The sequence below is a fragment of the Dasypus novemcinctus genome, chromosome 6, assembly GCF_030445035.2.
Source record: "Dasypus novemcinctus isolate mDasNov1 chromosome 6, mDasNov1.1.hap2, whole genome shotgun sequence".
Lineage (NCBI taxonomy): Eukaryota > Metazoa > Chordata > Mammalia > Cingulata > Dasypodidae > Dasypus > Dasypus novemcinctus.
The window spans coordinates 61,856,833-61,880,461 of record NC_080678.1 but is presented as its reverse complement, the minus strand read 5'-3'; the positions used below and the strand labels follow the sequence as shown (position 1 = coordinate 61,880,461).

Genomic DNA, 23,629 nt, shown 5'->3' with positions numbered 1-23,629 from the left:
GGACAAAGAACCAATTTTTATAGACAAAATTGGAATGTATTTTTAACACATTGTGTTGCATTTCTTTGAGATAAATGTTTATATTATTATGCAATTCAAATATCACATATTTTATGTGTAATAAATACCCTGGTCAAATGCATACTCTACAGCACAATATAATTTATCATGTCTTCTAACATTTATTATTTCACAACAAGGAATACATTTTTTTACCATGAAAGCATAAATAATGTGTATAATAAAATAAGCATATATTTATATTTTAATAATATATTATTTTTTTAAAATTTCGCTGCTCTTTCTAACATAAAACTAAGAGCTCATGCATGTTCAGAGATTCTTTTAATCTATGTTTCACTGTTTTCTCTCTGTTGAAAGTTGATCCTAGCCCTGAAAGATTTTCAAAGCTAGGGGAATACATTTTTTTATTACAGTTTTGGATAATAATATGTAGTATATTAGAATGAAATCATGCAAAAGGAACTGTGGAAACCCAGGACAACTCGCAATTAATTCTCATGGATTTCATTTAGAAGGTGAGATTTGAGCTGGACGGTAAAGAAGGAGTAGATACTTGAGAGAGAGTCTAGACCAGGCATTCTATCTAAGAGAAGTGGAATAAATAACAACATAGAGTAAGTTCTGTGTGCTTCGCATGACTTTTGCAAACCTGAAAAAAATGAAATGCTGCCTTATGGTACTTTTCTTATAATTTTTAAATTATTTCAGAATTATTAAAGTAAAAGAAAGCAAGGTAAGGAAGTTTACTGAGCATGTATATTGTACAGGTGCTCTATGTCCTTTTTTTTTTAACTGAGTTATTGCCATAACCTTAGTAGCTCACTCATTTGTACAAATGTGGAAACTGAAGCTTTGACAGAGTAAGTGATTGGCTCAGGTTTATGTAACTAATAAGCAGAATATATGATATTCAAAAATATGACTATCAGTTCAAAGCAATAAATGTTCTTTCCACAACTAGGGGCACTTGTTTAGAAATGGTTGTCTGTTTTTAACCACCTAAAAGTGATTGGCTCAGGGTTATGTAACTAATAAGCAGAATATATGATATTCAAAAATATGGCTAAGTCAAAGCATTGTTCTTTCCACAACTAGGAGCTGTTGTTTAGAAATGATTGTTGGTTTTAACCACCTAAGAGTCCAATTGCAAACAATATTATGTTCCTGTATACTTCATTTTAGCTCAAATTAAGAGAGATTTATTTAGCAGCAATTATATTGTACATCCCAGAACCTGTGCTTATTGAGTGGTCCTTTATCCTTGAAAAGCTTGTACTGGCATAAGGTAAAGTCACATGAGCAGGTAAATCAAATACAGTACATGAAATGCCAACAAGTGGACAGAGAAGATATAAAAAGTGCTATCAAAACACAGGGTAATCATTTAGATTATTCTGAGTGTCAGGAAAGATTTTCTGGAGATCACCCCAAGTTAAATGCTACTGGATGCAAAGGATTGGATCAATTAATAAAAGTGGAAAATGCATTTGAACAGAAGGAAGAGCAGAAGTAAAAGCTTGGAGGCATGATGGTGCAGGCTACAAGCAGTTAATGGGGAAATGAGGGATAGACCCAGAACACAGAAAACTTAATGTGTGATTACAATTTCCTTGGATTTCATTTATTAGGGGTTAGGAAGTCATAAAATAGCCATGCATGGGATTCATCTTCTTTAATTATCATGGGACTATATAAAACTCAAAAGCATGTATCCGTTGTCTACTGTCAAGGTACCTGGAGTCCTGTGGCGCTGCTGAGCTATCTGTGGGAGTTCAGACACTTCACAAAGCACAGTTTCCAAACTGCCATATTTGATATCTGAAATTAATTATTTTCTTTTATTATTGAAGTCAGTTGTCTTGGTGTATCTGGGGACAGAGTAGCTTAGCCCATCAATTATGAAAAGAAAAATCAATTAGAACAGACCATAGACAGTTTTTTTTAATGTTTTAATAACACTTTATATTATTAATGGAAGTTTTTATAGACATTATTAGATTCAAATTACTGTGTTTTGTGTGCAGTCAAGGGTATAATAAGCAAAGGTATCAATCTGTAAGAATAATAATGTGCCACCTGCTTAAATAATAACAGTATTGTGGCATTATTCAGAGGTCCATTGAAATGCTACAATCTGGCCATTCTCATCTGTGGTAAGTCTTGCAAATTCTTCCCTTTTCCTTATTTTAATAATTCTTCATTTTTCATTGACTATAGTTTTTACTTTACTTGATTCCAATTTCTGTTTGGGGAAGCTGAGAAAAAATAAAATAAAATCAAGTATCTTCTCTTAGATTTTGAGCAAGAACTCTACAAAACTATGTGTACTTTTAAGAGCTGGTGAGTGTCATCAATTAGAGATTCACCAACTTCATTTTTTCTATGATTTAGTTAACATATTGACAAAGAAAAATGTTAAAAAAGTGACAGTAGGAAGATGAACTGAAGTAGTTCATAAACTTAAGAGCATTAAAGAATTAGAAAATGTGCATTTAAAAGAGGAAAGGACATTCCATTTCAAGACATAATCTCAAACTTTAATTATTTAAGCATACCTTAAAATGAGGTACATTTTGAAATTCTAACTAACTAGTGCTTTGACATATATTTTTAGACATCATGAGTAATATGATATTTATTCTCATCTGGAAAGATTCATACATTTAATTTGCCTAAAAAAGTTCATGTTTATACCTTTTGTCCTTGAATGATTATAACAACACTCCTTTCACTTTCAAAAATGTCCCAGTTTGGATGACAAATTATGTGATCACTTTACTCATAATGTAAAAAGTACCTATGATGTAGAATATGAAAGCAGATGTAAAGATGCTAGATGATAGTGAATGAGTGAATATATGAACTATATATATACTTCATAGAGATATATCAAAGGCAAAAAAAAATTACCTTCATTTTTGTAAGTGGAATATTTTTAAAATTGTTATCTGTTGTATTTATGCTCTGGGTCATCTAATACAAAAACAGATAAACTTTATTGAAGCAGATTTAAATGTGTAAAGATTAATAAATCTGTGGCTCTCAGTTGCTCAGAAAATAATTGCATTTTAAAAAATCTAAATCCCTTTGATTAATTACTAATAGCAAGGATCACAATGAAAGCAAGACCATCATTGTATCATGGTACTTCTGAATTTCATGTTGTTAGTAGAAGACCTACTTACATTGCCAGCAGTCTGGCCTTTAACTTCTTTTACTTCCAATCATGGACAGTTTGACCCTTTTACCAGTCACTGCTCATACTGTTTTAACCATACTGAAGCACTTAGTACCATAAATTCATCATGCTCCAGGCATTTGTCTTTCATCCTGAATCATTCCTCCCTTTTCTTGCCAACAGTCTAATTCATATTGATGTTTCAGATGTCACCTAAGAAGATGCTTCCTCAGAAAAGGCATGAGCGCTAGATTGGAAGCCCCTTCTTCCATCCTGTTTGATCCAATGTTGGCTCTCAACACAAAATATTCAACCTGCCTTTTATTTTCTCCTGGCATTTACAGAAGGGCAGATTGTAATGCATTTCTTTACATTTTGTCTCAGTTCCCTAATTTTACCTATGGGCATTGAAGATGCTTAATAAATATTTGTTGTAATGTGTTTTCATCCCTTGCATGGTAAATCTTTTAAGGATGCTGGTGTTAAGTACATACATCATCACTGCATTTAAATACATACATTAGAATGTGTATCTGTTTGGTACAGTTTTATCTGTGTGTCTGTCCAAAATAAAGATGCAATGAAATTTTCACATGGATTCAATCCCTGGAGAAAAAGACCCATCTGAAGTTAAGTCATAGTTTGAAGCCATCTTCTTGATTGTATCAAAAACAAAAAACAAACAAAAACTCCTTTCTTTTAAAGAATAGATACACTTTTCAAAATGGAAAATGAGCTATGGAATTGATACCAATGAGTCATCCTGAATATTACTGCTGATGTACCACCACTCCTGACAAATTGCTTTTCTTCAGTTGTTTGAGAGTCACAGGACAATAGCATGTGAAAAATGGTCAAGACCAAGAGAACCCTACAAAATGATTAGTTCCTATTTGAATAACAATTCTTATTATAAGTTACTTTACAGGGCTTCAATGATAAACTTGAATTCATTTTTTTTAGGCATATAGCATTAGTTAGTTTTCAATTTTCCAAATACTTTTCCAGTGTTTATTAGGTTCTTGGCATTTTGCTTAATGTTGAAGAGATAGAAATGTATGAAAGTTCTGCTTCAAGGAAATCACAAGTGTGGAATCAGTGCTATTAGATTTATATCCATTCTGATCTCTTCACCCACATTTTCAACTCCTAGCTGAATAACTAACTCCTAGTTTTATGTAGTTGTGACAAATTTAGTACATCAAAAAATAAATACATTGTTTTCAGATTTCAAGACTTCTACTCTTCAGTCTCTCTTTCAATAAACAATACTATCATCAGCCAGTCACCCCAGCTAAGAGTTTGCTTTGATACCATGTCTCTACATTCAATAACTTATCAAGTTTCACACAGATACCTCTGGAAATTCTGTTGCATATGTCCCAAACTTTTCAAACCCACTGAAATTCTCTATTCGTCTTCCTGATGGTCCACTATCTCACTCCAGTGGTCTATCAAACCTTAGCTTCTTTATTACACTCTCCATCCTTAAATCTTTCTCCCCATGTGACTAATAGAATTCTTCTTAAACAAGAACATTGAACATCTGCTCCATATTTCTTTATTAACTTTTTTAAAAAGAAGATTTAGATTACTTAAATGTTACAGAAAAAATATAGGAGATTCCCATATGCCCCATCCCTTCCCCTCCACATTTTCCTACATTAACAACATCCTGCAGTAGTATGGTACATTTGTTACAGTTGATGAACACATACTGAAGCATTGCAGCTAACTGTGGAGTATAGATCACACTCTGTCCCACACAATTTTATAGGTTATAACAAAAGGTATATTGGCCTGTATCCATCATTGCAATGTCAAGCAGAGCAATTCCAATGTCCAAAAAATGCCTCCATGTTACACCTTTTCTTCCCTCTCTCTGCTAAGAACCTGCATTCAAGTTGTTTTACAATTTGTCCCCTGCATGTATTTCCAACAAAGAACTGTGCAGAGTTAAAAGATCAGAGGTATCAGGGTCAGAGAGGCTGGGTAGCAAGTCACAGATAATCAGTCATCAGTTCTCAAAAAAAAAAAAAAGTAATCATCCATTATAATGAAAGAACTATCCAAATTCATTCTATTACCTAAGGAGATTGGAAAATATAGGTTTTTATTCATTCTGCTGTAGTATAAGTATGACACTTTTTATGAAAAAAAAAGAAAGAAGTGAAAAGAAAGCCGTGAGCATTACCTTTGGGAGAGAGGAAAAAAATGAATCATCAATGATCCAGAGTTAGGAGAAGAATAAAAGAAAATCTGGGCTGAAGTTGCTGGTCCGTAGTAAACAAGACAAAAACTATGGATGGCTATCTCTGGAAATACTGCATTCAGGCTCACCTGGTACTAGAGTAATCTTATGAATTCTTGTTGAAAGAATCACTCATACACACAGTTCAGTTGAGCATGTTAGTGAAGAATAAGCTTATCTTAACTCTCCCAATAACAAGGTACCTAGTGTGAAGTTTGAGGCCATTAAGAGTGAAAATCCTTTATACATTTTAGGGAAAAATTATCCCACAGAAATTTCAGGCATTACTTGGTAGTAGAAATGAAACTGGAATTCTTCCACAGATTTTTAAAATATTCTTTCTGAAATCCTTTGATATATTTGATAAATACTTAAATTTTAATTTAATTTTGTGCTCTATATTTTAAAAAATACTATATTTACACATAAAACATTATTCATATTTCATCTACAAGAATAATAACCTTTTATGTCCTCCTACTTACCCACATTTCTTAAAATTGGAAGTACTAAGCTAGTTTCATTTGTTCTTTGAGCAATTTAGGAAATTAATAAAAGGAAGGAATTATAGTGTCCTCTTACCTCATCCTTTTATTCATCCAGCTGGGTTAATCAGAACAGAAATAGAATATAGAAGGTGAATTGTGTGTCTGTTGACAATAGACACACAGAGGTGATATTTTACTTGGCCTCTTTACTTCCTCAAAATGTGACCTGCAACTGCTCGGAAGGAGAAAGTCCATTTATCTATTCTTGTCACAGTACCTTGATTTTGGCAAGGCCTTCTTGTCTGTAAATGTCATTGTAATACTATATCAGCAATCCAATCATTGTAAAATATTGAAACTTAAGTTATTTTCTGAACAGCCTCTGCCACATCTCCCCATGACACACACCTCATCATACAAAAACTACCTTAGCACTCTCACACCATTCTTCTAAGTAATATTTCTTCATAAGCTTCTTGATTGTTGCACTGAAAAAATAAAATATAAAGACATATTGGGAAAAACATAGATAAATATGTCTGCAATTTTTTTTTGCTTAATAACAGTCTGTTACATAGACTGTTAGGTTTTTATTGTTTCCCCCTCCCTGGGATGGTGTCCTCGTCTGCTTCCTCATTGTTTTTGTTTGTTTGTTTTTGTTCATTGTTTGCACTTGTTTGCTTGTTTTCTGTTATTATTATTTTTTTTTAGGAGTCACAGAGAACCAAACCCAGGATCTCCTGTATGGGAGGCAGGCGCTAAACTACCTGAGCCACATCTACTCCCTGCTCATTTGTTTTTGCTCGTGGTCTGTTTGTTGTTTGTTCATTGTCTTGATTGTTGCTTTTGCTTGATGTCTGTTCATTGTTTGTCTTCTTTAGGAGGCACTGGGAACTGGACCTGGGACTTCCCATGTGGGAGGCAGGCACTCAACTCTCCGCCACATCTGCTCCCAACTGTAAGGTTTTTAAAGGAGAAGCATTAAACCATCACTCTTATTAATACCTTCCAAGCTCTGCAGAATATCCATTTATAGGTCTTTATTTTTTCAAGTTGATAATTTTTTAAATTCAAATATTCCAGAATGGGCTGTTTCAGACAGATACTTCACAGATAGCATTTCAGTGGGATTTTCTTCTGGTTGGGAGAAAACCAGGGGAATAGGATCAGAGCTCAGCATAGACTTAGACAGCTTTGTTGGCTGGGGAGGGCAGATGCAGGGCAACATAAAGGAAATAAAACATGAGTTATAAGAGTTCAAAAATAGTCACTACTTCAGAGTTATCCCAAGTTTGTCCTTTTTTTTGGTCCTGCTGCTTAAAGCAAGATTATTTTGATCTTCAAAACAATGGCCAAATAGTTTGACTAACAGTGATTACTGGGAGTTCTTCTGAGTCTGTGGTCTGCCCAGAGCAACTGAAGTTTTCTTCTTTAAATCATTCAAAATTGCTTAAGTCATACTGATGTCAGTTTATATTTCAAACTGTAAGCAAAGAGAAGGATTTTTATTACTGAAAGGAAAAAAGGGAGCTTCAAGAATTCATGTTTTCTTTGCAGTAAATTATAAACAGAATTAACGTGTTCTTATTTTACCGATGATAAAACATCTTGTTTTATTAAAAATATTCCCTAGGTTGGAAATGTGTCAATATTACTTTGTTGTCATATTGTATGCCCTTTTGGAAAGTGCATGGTCTATATTCTGTCTAGTGAAGGTGCCTTTTCCTTTTTATTGTGCAAAGAGAGTATTTCCAACCCAAAATGTACCCTTTCTGATGTGTTTAAGACACTACATGCAAATAAGTTGTATAATATAAGTTATTGTATGGTTTTATTAGTTCTTAAATATTTTTAGTAATTGTCATAAGTAGACTTGCTGTCAAACTGTTTGTGTATTCCTTTAATTTTTAAATATTTTTTTAAATTTTTTTCATCCTTTCATTTTTATTGTGCTAAAATTTGCAAGAGTTTCCTCTAGGTATTAAGGCAGTATAATCACGTAGTAAAGGTCAAGAAACAGGAAAGCAGACTTGGCCCAATGGATAGGGCATCTGCCTACCACATGGGAGGTCCGTAGTTCAAACCCCCGGCCTCCTTGACCCGTATGGAGCTGGCCCATGTGCAGTGCTAATGCGCGCAAGGAGTGCCCTGCCATGCAGGGGTGTCCCCTGGGTAGGGGAGGCCCACGCGCAAGGAGCGTGCCCCGTAAGGAGAGTGGCCCAGCATGAAAGAAAGTTCAGCCTACCCAGGAATGGTGCCGCACACACAGAAAGCTGACACAACAAGATGACTCAACAAAAAGAAACACAGATTCCTGGTGCCACTTATAAGGATAGAAGCGGTCACAGAAGAACACACAGAGAACACAACTGGGGGAGGGGGAGGGAAGAGAAATAAATAAAAAATAAATCTTTTTTTAAAAAAGGTCAAGAAACAACAGAATACTCTTATTTTTAATTATTAACTGGTTGGTAATATTAATATGATCATTGATCCAACAAACACTGGTTTGCCATAACCATTCCTCCCAAAGAAAAGTAATCATGTGCTAGTTATGGGATCTTTGGCCCCAAAGTTCTTACACAACTCTCAAGAGCCGGAAAAGATCTTACAGAGAACATCCTTAAATATGCTAGATTCCTCTACTTTATTTCTAACTCCCAAATCCAAATTGAAATTTGAAACTTTACTCAAAGGTGAAAAACAGTAACAATCACCTACATAAAATGCTAGAGCAAAGTTAGCCTAAGTCTCTCACCCTAGGCATTTATTTTTGTAAGAGCTGTCCACAAGCATGTGTGAGAAAACAGAATGTGAGACTCAATTTATTCCAAGGGACTATTGATCAGAATCATTTGATCCATATAATTTTGAAAGGGAGATTTCAGGGCCCCGCCCACTGATTCAAGCTGCTCTATGATTTTTTTGGACACTAAAGTTTGAGAGTCAGACATGCATCATAATCACTTGGTAACCTGTTAAGGCATGGTAAAATAATAATTAAAAAACAAACAAATCAATGAATAAATCATATCTGAGATCCTTATTGAGACCCCAGGAGTCTGACTTAGCCATCATTCCCTAGTGATTCTAACCCAGCAGACAAGAAGCCGAGAGCTTTGGGAACCACAGTATCTGTTTGAGAAATGCTAGTGGAAAAGTACTAAGGACTGAGCCTACTTTTAGGCTCTGCCTTTAATGATATGCATATTTGAAGAGGCATGGATCTGTAAATTTGAAGTATCTTAATGATGTTGATTTTTTTATGTCACTCGCTAGAGCAGCCATTATTAATCTGTAATATGTGGAGTTCAGTGAACACGGACTGGTTTCCTGTGGTGGAAGAGTAGAGGGGTGGTCTATGTGTACTTTCAGGGGTAGCAAGTTCATAGTATTTTTAAAATAACATTTTTATTAAAATATTACTTCCTTTCATAAAAATTTAACAGTAAGTGTACATCTTTATGATTTTTTTAAAAAAGAAAGGCAATCATGTAACCAGCATGTCGATTATAAAAACAAATATCTTTCCAGCATCCCAGATGGCTAACCCTTGCCCACCTCCTAGTCACTAAACACACCCCACAAATATACCCTGATCTGATTATAATAGCACAGATGAGTTTTGTCTGTTTTTCTAACTTCTCATAATTAGATTAAAGTTTTACATTTTAATCAAAATCTTAAAAGCTTTGCACACATCACTTATTTTTAACTAAAGTCAAATTAGTAGGTACAGATAACTCCTTAACCCATATTCCAAATCATATGTTTTCCACTTATAAAAGAACTCAATTAAAATGAATCACCTTTGTATACAGAAATCTTGGAGACTTTTACAAACTTTTGCTTTTCCAACAATAGTATAGCTAATTCATATTTAATCCCCTTGCAAATGTATATAAAATGCCTAACTTTTAGAAAGTTTTAAATAATATTAGTAATGCAAACACACTGGTTGAAAGGCTAACCTAAATGTATTTTAACAATCTAAATAGATAATGAAAACTGGTAAACTAATATAATTTCTAATTATAGAAATTATAGAAATAAACTAATAAAATTTCTCCAAAACTAATTCTCTTCATTGTCTCCTTGAGAGTTGAATTTAAAATTGAAAAAAATAGGATAAGGGCATATGTATGAAATATTGGTAGTTGGATGGACCTACCCATTTTCCAGATTCAGCCTCCTATGAAAGTAAATAAACAGTAAGTACTTAAAAATTATATCCACTGTATAGTGAAGACTTTGCTACATGGGGTAGCAAAGGGTGAGATGTTAGAGAAAGGGACATTAGAGGGATTTGAATTAAACAGTAGCCTTATATCCTATTTTGGAAGCCACAACCAATACAATTCTCATCATACTGCTATTCAGAACTTTTCAATTATCTGCTTTCAGTATACATTATATATGCTCTTGGTTTACTATGATGAAGTACTAAAAATCTTGTGTGTGTCAAATTCTTCTTCCTTGGCCCTCCTCTCATCTCCTGTTCCATTTTCTTCTTTTTTATAAGAATAAAAACAGTGAAGTAAAAAATAGTTGCTTCCACCCAAGACTGTACTCATGCTACTGTACAATCTGTGTTGGGATAGATGAATTGTGCCTCCTTCTATTTTTCTATTTTTATTTTTTCATTTTTGGAGTCAAGGTTAACATAGGTCTACGACTTAAGAAGTTTCCATAAAGGCTAAATGAAGATTTCCTCTGTACTACTTTTCTATTACCCATCAAAACATTCCATCTTATTTTCACTGAGAAATGATGCAAAGTGAGAAAAAACTTAGAGACTCATATAGGCAGATGAAAACCCTGAGATTTCAGAACACTAACTTAGTCAACAAACCTTGTCAGAGACTTTACCAGGGCTGCCAGTTGGAGCAGTAAATGGAAGGCTTTGGCAATATCCCCACTTCTTAGGTTTTCCTAGAAAATATGGAAAAAGCTTTTCAGTTGAGAGCAACATAATCAGAAATTTTACACACACACAAACACACAAACCCACACACATAGTTAAATTCTGATTAATTAAGAACAATAAAATATCAAGAATATTTGACCTTGACATATGAACTGTCACTGAAACTGAATTAAGTATTTGAAGTCTTTACTAACATTTGTATGCAAGTAATCCTGCATCAGTCACAACAATTTTAGTGGAATTCAACTTGCAAAGCTCATACTTATATAAGTAATTATATGTAGCTTCAATTATTAGAATCTTAGTCTTCTGGCATGATACCAGTGGCTCTTGGATATGTAATAATAACAGGGAAACTTATTGGTCATCTTTGCTAACCAATAGGTCTGAAATGAAGGTTTTCTAAAAATTTGAATTTGGTAATAGTCCAAGCATAATACATAGCTACTTAGAAGAGTGTCTCTCAAAGTATATCTCCTCACATTAAAATCATCTAAAAAGTTTGATAAAAATGGAGAGTTTTTAACTCTATACCGGACATATGAACCAGATTCTCTGTGGATAGGGTATAGCAATCTCCTTTATAGTAGATTATCTAGCTGATTCTTAGACACACTGAAGCTTAAGAACAATTTCCCTATGCAGTTTCTATGATTTTTAACGTTACCTGTCATTTACTTTCAGTAAAGAGGGAAGTGTGGCTTTTCCACCTCTTTTCTGAGCCTGTCTCTTTCCTTATTTTCTTTTTACCCTTTTTTGGTCCTACCTAAGGTATCTAATATTCATGAAAATTGATCAGGCAAGTTCTTAAGAGCTATGTATTCAAGGTTGTAGTTAAAATAAAAAGAATAGGCAAGAAAATTGGCAAATAAAATGAAGTGTATTAAGTACATGACAATATGCATACAGTTACAACTCTGCCTTTTTAGAACTTCAGTTCAGTATAGCAAACTAATAATGATATATTTTTTAATATTCTGTTTCTTTTAGCTAATTCAATTGAAGTCAGTTTTTTGAATCAGGAAAAAAGCCAATAACTTTAACTGAAAAATTGGTACTTTGAGTCACAGAGATGCTTTGGTCTTATCCCTGATCACAAAGCAAATTATAATTTGAAGAGTTGTTGTTTCATATGTCACTTTAAACCATGAGACATAGGGAACATTTTTAAAACTTTTTGGGTCATGAATTCACTTTTCAGCTTATTGTTTTTCTGTAATTGAGGGAGAAAAAAATCCCATATTTTTCAAAGATAACTTTCTGTATTCCTTCTTTACTTGGTTAATTATGATGTCATAAAGCCCACATGCTTTGATAATAATACAAACAAAAACAAAAATCTTATTTCCTATTTGGGATTCTTGAATTTTACTAAGAAACTCTGACTTTTCTTTCAACTAGAATACCACTAAGTAATTAATATGAAAATAATTAGGTAATGTTTACAAAAGGAGCTGAAGTATTAACTTTGACTTCCTTATTACAGTCCACATATTATATATTCTCTTAGAGAAACTACAGTATGAGAAAAACATGTAAAACTACATCCATTTTCTGTATTGTAATATGTCATTCTAATTTGACAGCAGCTATTTATTACTATATTATTTTAAAACAGTACAACAGAATTGGTATAAATTCAATTAGAAAAGGTAGCAAACCAATATATATTCCAAATTCTGAAATTTCAGCTCACCACTGTAGACCTGTGGTTCTCAACTGTGATGATTCTCCTCTCACAGGTCATTTGGCATTGTCTGGATACATTTTTGTTGTCACAACTGGACAGGGGTATGTGGTGGATTGAATTATATATTCCCATTTAGACTAGCACGCCTGTGGGTATGAATCCACTGTAAATAGAACATCTTGAAGATGTTAATTTTAGTTAAGGTGTGGCCCAAATGAGTGGGGTTGGGTCTTAATCTGGTTTTTTGGAGACCTATAAAAAGAAGGAAACTGGAAGCCAAAGTAAGAGAAAACACGGAGCCAGAAACCATAAACTAACTGATAACAGAAGAAAAAAGGAGACGGCAGCACCATAAAACACAAGGCAGGAATACAAAGCAAGGAACCTCATAGATCCCCAGCAGCCAGAACCAGAATGTTATGGCCTTTGGAGAGAAAGAATTGTCTTACTGATTCCTTGATTTTGAACTTTTCCTATCCTAAAACCATGAACCAATGAATTCCTGTTGTTTGTCACCTTATTGCATGGTGCTATTGGAATCTGGTGGGTAGAGACCAGGTATGGTGCTAGATAAACTAATGCACAGCAATGCCACCCCACAGCAAAGACTTATCCAGTCCATAAAGTCAGGAGTGCCAAGGTTGAGAAATTCTTAAGTATATATGTTGAAAAATAATCAATTTTAAGGTCAAATTTAATCTTATTGATGATTAACCAGTTTTTAAAAAAATATTGTGATCAGGTGTATATATTATCATAAGGATCCCATATAAGCAATTGTTAAGATGATAAAAATGAAGGTCAAAATAAATATTAAAATGATGAAATAAACAACAACATAATCTGGAGATTATGTATATATTTAAATAATTTCATATTTCAAAATAATTAAAAGGCTTCTGCATCTCCTTAAGTTCTCTATTGGTTTCTTGATCGCCAAATGCAACAAGATAATGAGGTCATGTTTATTAAATTTCTACAATTGATTCTCCATTAAAATTTCAGTGTGTTCTACTGATCCTTCTCTTGAGTGTTTGGTAGTTGTCAGAAAGCAGGTACTTTTCTTTCTCTAATAAAATAAGAATAAGAATGATAATTCAGTTGATCAGCTCAAAAATTTTCTACATTTCTGGCATTCATTAAGTATTTAAATGAAATAATGTTTCTCATCATTAGGCTATTAAAGGACAAAAGGAACAGAGTCTATTGTTGACTTCCTCCCTTGTCTTAATTGCTAAATTTTGGGGAAATAGTAGTAACTTCTCCTGGATTTCAAGCTGTTAAAGTCCTCAGTTTGACTCTGTCTGACAAGAAATATGTCTAAGCCATATTGCTCAGTGGAAAACAAAATATGAGCAAATATCTTTTTGCCTAAGACAAAACACCAAAAAATTCTAAAAATATGTATTGGCTTGTTTGCATTATTGAATATAAAAACATAAAAATTCTGGAGACTATAGCGCATCCTATTCCAAGCACTCATCCCTAAAGAGAGAGAATCATAAATGATGAGTTAGGGTGAAATAAAACCCATTTTGTACCACTGGACGGAGTGTGTATTCATACTAATTGTAAGCTTGGTGAAGATATCAAAACCTTTAAAAATGCAAGAATATATAGTATAGAGACATTCTATAACATAAGGAGTTCATGTTGTTCACTCACGTAAATTCATTATTGCTTTGTTTCAATGTCCAATTTTTTTTAACCCCACTAATAATTATTAATCGGGAATTAAATAAATCATAACACATTTATTTGATTTGTAGAAAAGATTAGATGAAAAGAAAAAATGTGCATAGCTTATTGCATTTAAGAAATACTCAGAATTCATACCAGATGTTTGCGCTTACACTATATAGCAGGGACTGGCTGAAGGTTTAATAATGAGAAAGATAAAATTACAGTGTCTTCTTTCATAGAATCTAAGGTTCTAGTAAAAAAAGATGCTAAAACACTAATTACAATAAAGACTTAAGTTTAGAGCAAGAGAATTTGCTTTGCATAAAATGATTCCATTTTTATTTTAAATTTTATAAATATAGCAAAAAGTAGAAATTTTAAGAATTATCAGAATTGATTTTCCTTGTAAGACCATAATTCACTACATTTGCAAAAGGCCTTGGTTTTTCATCTCAAGGTGACTTTCATGGAATATTTTTTGGCAAATAAAATTCATAATTATTTTTTATCAATTGAGAAGATTAAAATTAAAATTATTAATTTTCTTAAACTGCTTTCCAGTCTTTCCCCATCATCTGAAGCAAGAGTTTTTCTCCAAACTATTTTTTTTAAATAACCTTAATAAGACTATCAGTTTTTGAGCTGGGAATTTTTATAAGGTGTTTTTGTAAATTTTTGTATACATTGTCATTTAATTGTCACATAATTTATGACTTATAATTGTTATTTACTGTAATTCAGGAAAAATAAGGGATCTTTTAGGGATCATAAGATTTGTTGGATGTAGAGATAGTAGACAATATGTTTCTGTATAAGCCACTTCTCTCCTAAAGAATTGTTTGCTTGTTCAGTAACTTCTGTTAATTTTCCCTAATTTGTTACCCAAAGTCCTCTGATTCATAAATATTTATTGACTGGCTATTCTATTCAAGGCCCTCTTCTAAGTTCTGGAAATCAACATTGACAAAATAGTCACAAATCCCTGCTTTCTTGGAAGTTATGTTCTGATGATAGCATTCAGACAACAAATGACAAATATAATAAAAACATCATAAAATATTCTGGAAGGTGGTGAGTGCTAGCAAAATATGTAGGAAGAGAGGGTGTTTTAGTTTAAAGAAGGCAGTAAGGTTGGGTCTTGTGGAGAAAGTGATAGTTAAGCTATGTGAACATCTGTGTGAAGAGCATTTGAAGTACAGGTAAAACCAAAATAAGACTCTGCTGTGAGAATGTACCTAGTTTATAATGGAGGAGAAAAAGAACATTATGGTTAGAGCACATTGAATGAGAAGGAGAATTTCCTGATAAAGGAAAGAAGAGATCAGATTCTACAGAGCCTGAAAAAATTGGGAATTATTGGAGAGATTTAAGCATAAGAGTGACATGATCTGGCTATTATTTAACAAAATCACTGAGATGCAGTTATGAGAACAGGCTCTTGGCAAAAGTAAAAGCTGACAGAGAAGTTAAAATAACTCAGGAGAGACTTGATAGTAGGTCAGATCAAGATGGCACCAGAGGAGGAAGTAAAGAATAGTTATATTCTGTACATATTTTGAAATTATAGTCAGCAAGATTTCCTCATAGATTAGATGTGAGGTTTCAAGGTGACTCCAGAGTTCTTGGCCTGACAGACTGCAAGTGTGCAGCTGTTTTTTTTTGTTTTGTTTTTTCCTATCTGGTGCATCATCATCTCTGCACCTTACAGGGCCTGCACCTCACTGTGCAGTTCTGGTACACATTTTTTTCTTTTTTTACTTTTTTTACCTGGAGGTCCTGGGATCGAACTGGACCCGGATCCTCCATATGGTAAACGGGAGCTCAATTACTTGAACCACAGCTGCTTACCAAGTGCAGCTGCTTTTGAAATGCATAAAATCTGTCTCGAGCAGGTTTGTGAGGAGGGAGAGCAGTATTTCATTTTTGGAGAGGGTAGATATGAAATGTTTATTAGATGCCCAGGTAGAGTTATTAAGTACAGAGTTGGATAGAGATTCTGGAATTCAGAGAGATTCAGGCTGGACACAGAAATTGGGCCATTATAGTAGTGATATATTGAAAGCCACAGACTAGATGAAATCAGCAAGGGAGTAAGACTAGAGAAGACAAGTAAGACCTGCGCTCTGGGCCACTCCAACTTCAAGAAGTTAGTGGGTAAAGAAGAAACCAGCAAAGGGAAATGAGGAAAAGCATAGTAAGATAGGATGAGAACCAAGAGGGATTGTTGTCTTAGAAACCTAGTGAAAATTTTTAAATGCTAGTAATAGGTCAAATAAGAAAAGTACTGAAAATAAATTGCTTTCATCAATATAGAAGTCTTTGGTAGTTTTGACATTCATTTATTAGTGATTATAAAGGGGCATAGTAAGTCAGATTTTTGAACCTTCTTATTTATATTAAATAGAAAAGGAGAGGATTTGATGAGAGGTTTGATACCTAGGTTCACTAAAAAGCAAAGTAAAATTATCGAATTGTTTTAATTCCATATTTTAATTCTAATTCAGTAAGGATTATCTAAACTACTAATATTATTTTCTACAATGAATTTCTCCCATCAGTCTCACTTTTGGATATTCATTTGCATTTTCTAAAACAGAGAAACATGTGCTAAACTTCCCTATAGCCTCTTATGAGTCAGAAGAGCTGAGTTTGACACCTAGGTCTATCTGTCACTTACATGCTGTGTAGCTTTAACTAAAGTAACCCTTTTGTTTCTCCATCATTATAAAAATACATGCTTTAACATTTAGAGAGGCAAAATTCATAGGAATTAAGAACATGGGTTTAAGAAGATATCTGATAAACATTTGTGACAACTCATTAGGACAAAACAGACAATAGCAATAAAAAAAGTCATTCTTGCCAACACACAAATAACAGGCAGAGATAAATATATGTTATTTTTAAAGATATGGGGATGCTACAGAATTAGATTGTTTCCATAGAGATAATTAGAGTTTTATTTCTCTCTTCGTTGAATCACTCCATTTACTTAATGCAAATAATACATGGTTTTACTGGCTTCACAGCTGGCAATAAAAATTAACAGCATATGAGCTGAATGTAAAATATAAGCTTCTTTCATTGCTATACAATTTTGCTTAACTTTTCTCCCCACCATCCACAAACTGCATGTGTGTGAGTGAATGTGTGTGCCTCTGTTGGGGAAAGGGATCCATTACACAATTAGCACTTTTCATAGCATTATTAGTATGTCTTGGATATGACATGATTGATAGTACAACAGTTATATAAGTATTAAAGGAGCAGGGAGAAAAAAGTCCTATTTAGAATGACTTACACATATAAACTATTCAAAGCCTTGGAAGAGCCAGCAGAGCATCCCTGCTTTAATCTGAACAACGTTATTGGGTTGGAACCCTAAGTGGTCCAATTAGTTTCACACAGTGAAAAAAATGATATTTTCTAGCCATAGACTGTACTTCTTGCCCTGGTCAGCTGTCTCCAGAAAGCCTGCTGTATGTCACTGAGGGAATCATAGAAGAGCTTCAGTAGCTCAGCACAAATTAATCACGACCTCTGAACAGAGGAGGTCATTCATACGCATGGTGTCAGGAGGGTCCATGATTCTGTGACCCATTCACACGTTATCCCAATACGGATCTCCTCTGCAGCAAAGAGGTTCATAAAGATTTTGAGTCATGCTTCCAAATAATATTTTGAATGCATTAAATAAACTATGTAATATTACAAAGGAAATCTAATACATTGAAATAGAGTTACTGAAATATTAAAAAATAAATATAAATAGTTCTTTTCCATGCATTATATAACATTATTTGCCAATGGGTTTATTAACTACCATAATTTTAAAATAGTAATTAGCATAAATTATATTTTAAAATATCATAATAAAATGAAATTAAAATATATTGTGATTTTTCTTGGTGCATATGATCCCCAGTACTAACAAAAATCACTGTGATTTGTTATCTGCCTTCTTAATTGAAGAAAACTAAATTACAATTAGAAGTAAGTAAAAAATTTATCTTCTAGAGGCCCAAGTTTATGTGTCTGGATAAAACAATCAGAGACAGCTATCTGCACTACCTATAAACTCTCATGGCCAAAATTTCATTATTTTATCTAGGAAAGCACACCAGAGTTTATTATGATATATTTTACTTTTACTCTGAGTTTACTTCAAAATATAACTTTTCCAACAGTGGGGAAAATATTTACATCTGGCAATAAAAATATATGACTGAATTTGAATCTATTTCAATAAATATACATGATGTTGAATTATATCAATGGTTTCTCATAAAGTTTGGAGATTTTAGAAATCAATTCTGATGAAATCTTTAGCTAAATTAAACTTTTTGGATTATTATATTATAGGATACATTTTTTAAAGAGAAAAGTTAAGAGTTGATGATTTTGTATTCACATTTTTACAACTTTGATCTTTTCTAAGAAAATTTAATAGAAATATCAATTTCTTACACTTAAATCAAGGAAAGAAAATAACTATATGCTTAATACATGCATGTTAATTTTATTGGATAACATGTTTTTATTTAAATAGTTTGAAATTCCTCAGCTATTAAATATTACATTGAAATTATCTTTGTCGTTTATATGATGCTGTTGGGAAATTTCAATGGGCAACAAATAGAGACATAATCTATTAATTTTATAGAGAATTATGAATTATTTGAGTATTTAATCATTAGTGTGGAATGAGATGATATGGAAGAGAAAAAGTATACGTTTTTAGTTTATGGATATTTTTCTCTTTCATTTAAACATTTTATTAATAATTCCCTCAAACTATCTTCACTTTTTATTTCCACAGAGTCTGCATCATTTGACATTTCATAAAAAATTACAGAAATTCCAAGTTCTCCCCAATCTTGCCAAGACTTTTTTATTACATTTTTTTTTTCAAATATCATTATATCCTAGTGGGTGTGAAGTGGTATATCATTGTGCTTTTGACTTGTATTTCCCTAATGGCTAATGATATTCAACTTTTCATATGCTTATTGATCATTTGTATATATCCTTTGAAGAAATAACTATCCAAGACCTTTGGCCATTTTTTAAATTGGATTTTTGCCTTTTTTGTTTTTGGATTGTAAGTGTTATTAAGCCCTTATTAGCTATATGATTTGCAGTTACTGTCTCTCATTCTGTGGGTTGTCTTTTTACTTTCTTGATAATCTTTGATGCACAAATTTTTGAATTTTTATAAAGTTGAATTTATCTGTTCTTTCTTTTGTTACTTGGGTTTCATTGTCATACCTAATAAACATTACCAAATCCAAGTTTGTGAAGATAACTTCTCTGTTATATTCTAGGAGTTATTTGGTTTTAGTGCTTTTGGTTAAGTCTTACTGCATTTAAATCCAGAAATTGATTGTATAATACAGTGAACCATGTGGTGGATGATGGACTGTGGTTAACAATACAAAAATAAGATTGTTCCTCATGAACTGTAATAAATGTACAATACTAATTCATAGTGTTAATAATAGGAAATATATGAAAAAATATGCCTAGAATATGCCTATGGACCTTATTACATTTTGAGTTAGCACTTTCATATGGTGTGAATTGGGAGTCCATCTTCATACCATTACCATTTGTTCAAGAGACTCTTCTTTCACCATTGCATGTACTTGGTAACTTTGTCAGAAATCAACTGATCATAAATGTGAGGGAATTTATTTTGGGATTATCCATTCACTTTTATTTATCAATCTGTTTATCCTTATGCCACTATCACTCCATTTCTGTAAGTTTTTTTAGTAAGTTTTGAAATCAGGGAATGTGAGTTCTCCAACTTTGTTATTTTTTTGTTTTGTTTTGTTTTAGCTATCTGGATCCCTTGATATTTTATATGAATTTGAGGATTGCCTTTTCCACTTAGGCAAAAAAATCTGCTGGCACTTTGATATGGATTGCTTTGAATCTGTATTGGCATCTTAAAAATATTAACTCCATGAACATAGGATGCCTTGTCATTTATTTGTAATATTTCACTTCTTTCAGAAATGAACAAGTCTTTTACCTCTTTGGTTAAATCTATTCCTAGATATTCTATGCTTTTAGATGCTATTGTAATAAAATTGTTTCTTAATTTCCCACTCAGATTGTTCATTACTAGTTATAGAAGTCCCTTTCATTTTTCCATGTAAATCTTTTACCCTACCATTTTGGTGGATTCATTCATTAGCTTTAATAGTTTGTATTAGTCATGGTTCCTAGGGAAAAAGACCAGCAGGGCACCTCTAAATATTATGAAACTTTATCAAATTGTCTCACATGACTGTGGGGGTGCACAGTCAGGCTGCAAGCCAGAAACTCTGATGAAGGTCCGTGATGACTTCCCCAAGAGAAGATGGTTGTCTGAATTAGAAATGGAAATTCCGTCTGCTGAAATCATCACTTCTCCTTTTAATGCCTTAAACTGATTGGCAGAGACATCTCTCATGGCTGAAAGCAGTCTCCTCAGTTGATTGTTGATTTAATCAGCCACAGATGTGATCAATTTATGTTGTAGAAATCGAGAAAGGTTCAATTATTTGCGTATAGAAAGGCCAGGACTCAGGAATGATTTTGAGAAGGAAAAATGATTTATTGATGGCCCACTGGACTCGGGAGTTTCCTGTTTCAAACCTGAGCCTTGAACAAGATTTTCAAGTTCCTTTTATACAGGGTGGGGAGTCAAATGGTGCTTTTATCAAAGAAAACTACTTCCTTTGTTAGTTAAGTGTTTGCCTGAGTACCAGATAGGTTTTGAATTAACATATCGCCCACATTTCAGGTGAGCTTGAATTAGCATCTTGCCCACATTCCTTCTGGGTACAACTTTGAATACACATTGAGTCTTACATCCTTTCTGAACAGTCAAAGCCCTTAGGGCCTATATCACTTAACTGGATTCTTAGAGACTAGGCACACTTGGATACAGAATTAGATGATTTTTAATTTATGCACAGGCTATATTATATTTCCCATTTGAAGCCAAGTCCAAGTTCCCTTAAGCTTTGGCATCACCACCATCAGAGTTTCCATGGACTGACTGGTATAGAGTTTGCATTACTCAATTGCCTCCGGCGACTGGAGTTTTTGCCATGGTCACCAAGGGCAGGACTGCAGCCTCCTACTGTCCCACACCCACAAGTCAGGACACAAAGAGACCAACAGCCTCCAACCCATAGCCCACATCGATAGTGATTTGAGTCCATGAAATGTCCTCACAGTAACATTTAGGCCAATGCTTACTTGACCAGAACAACTGGGCACCTTTACCTGGCCAAGTTGAGCCTGACCATCAGTTTTCTTGTGGATTCCTTAGGATTTTCTCTAATGGCATTTTGTGGACTGTGAATAGAGATAGTTTTACTCTTTCCTTTCCAATTTGCATGCCTTCTTATCCTAACCTAATTAGTCTGGTTGTTGTAGAATTTGAGAGAGGTTCAGTTATTTGCATATAGAGAGGCCAGGACTCAGGAATGATTTTGAGAAGGAAAAATGGTTTATTGATGGCCGGCTGGACTCGGGAGCTTTCTGTTTCAATCCTGAGCCCCAAACAAATTTTTGAGTCCCTTTTATACAGAGAGGAAAGGCCAAATGGTCCTTTTGTTTCAGTTCTCATTAGGCTTGAATTATCATATATCTTTCATATCTTAGGTAAGCTTTTGGCATAGACTTCATACATTCTAGATAAGCTTCTAGCACATTTGGTTTGCATTTTCCCTGAATATTTAAAGTTTATAGACTTTTCATAATTAAACTGTTTCCTGGGACTTGAGTCATTGCCATGGTCACCAAGGGCAGGACTGCAGCCTCCTACCGTTCCACACCCACAAGTCACAGACCACTTAGGTTATCTCTTAAGAGACAAAGAGCCTCCCACCCATAGCCCACATCATTTCCCCCCTTATGCCAAAGTTTAACTTGCTAAGCTTTGGCATAATTATTGTTGGAGCTATGAGGTGGATGGCTGTTTGTTGTTTTGACTGATTACTTTACTTATCAATTTTCAGTGTAGCATTCAGGAGCTTGTTCCTAGAAGTTTAGAAGTTTTTACTCCAGACAGCAGAATCCTGGGGCAGGGGTCGCCCTGCAGTCATCCCGGGGCCACCAGCACCCATCTAGATTTTCAGCCAGGCTCCAGATTCATCTATCAATCCTGTTTTACTCTTAAAGAGTTTACACCTTTAATTTTAAAGGGGTACTGAAGGGAAACGATCTCTTTTCTGTAACTGCTTCCTGCTGGCTATGGACTGTAGTCATTGCCTAACAAGATGTGAAACTCTTTTATTTTAACTGGAGGAATATGGATCTGGCCTTCTGCATGAAGTTGGATGAAATTTTCATATGGTTAATTAGATGTTCGTTCTGAAAGAAACAAACTTAATTAAAAATTTGGAATACCCGTTTTTAAAAGAGGACATTGGATTACAGAGGTAGACAAAGTTAGGTGCCTATAAAGATGGCACCTCTTTTTAAAAGCTGGTGGAAACAGTATATATATATATATATTCTAAGTTATTTATTTTTACAGAGAAATTGCAAAAGATACTTAGCTTTGTTTGAAGACACATTTCAAGCTGTTTAATGACTGGCACTCATGTGCTCTGTCAGTTGCTCCTGGTGAACTGGCACACTTTGGGCAACTGGTTTCATTCAGGATTAGAACACCAAGTTGGAAATTTTCTTAGTTTTTAGTTGTGGGAGTGATTAGAACTACAGAATAAAGGGTTGTTTTTTTTTTTACATTTTGGTTTTAATTGCACAATTTCTGGTAATTTTGACTTGTTCAATAGGTGACTCATTATTAGCAAGCAAGCCTCATTTTTGCTACACAGTAGAGTACAGTGGAATAGTAATTTGATTGAGCTTGGTTGAGACTGCCACTTTATTCTATAGACATATTTATTAACTGTTTAGAAATGAATTTACCAGGAATTTAACATGTCTACTATACTTTTGCACTTGATCCAAAATAGAAAAGATAATGTTATAATTATTAGGCATATATTTATTACAGGATAAAAGTACAGCACTTAATATTAACTAATGTATTACTTAATGCATAAGGATTCAGAGTTGCAATTAATAGTTTTAAGTATCAGGTTTGTAATACTTTACATGTTATCTCTCCATGGGAGCAGGTCATAATGTCAATTGTGTTTAAGTTTTACTTACAGTATCCTGGTATTGTGGCTCCCTTTAGCATGTTCTTCACACAGTGAGCAAGTCGCAGCATTGTTGATTCTAGAGAGTTTCCAGAATTCTACCAGCCTGGTGCATAGTCCTCTCTGGCACTATGGAACAGTGCCAGTCTGGAGGCAATATCCATTGTACACTTGACTGTTCCAAGTCATCATTGGCTGCTGCAGGAGCTTGAAAC

At 33.7% G+C, this 23,629-nt stretch overlaps 1 protein-coding gene across 1 annotated transcript in view; it reads left to right on the top strand.

The window, feature by feature from the left end:
- LOC101441123 (protocadherin-15) overlaps positions 1 to 23,629 on the top strand; it is a 1,917,137-nt gene that overhangs the window by 1,476,398 nt on the left and 417,110 nt on the right. The window lies entirely within an intron of this gene.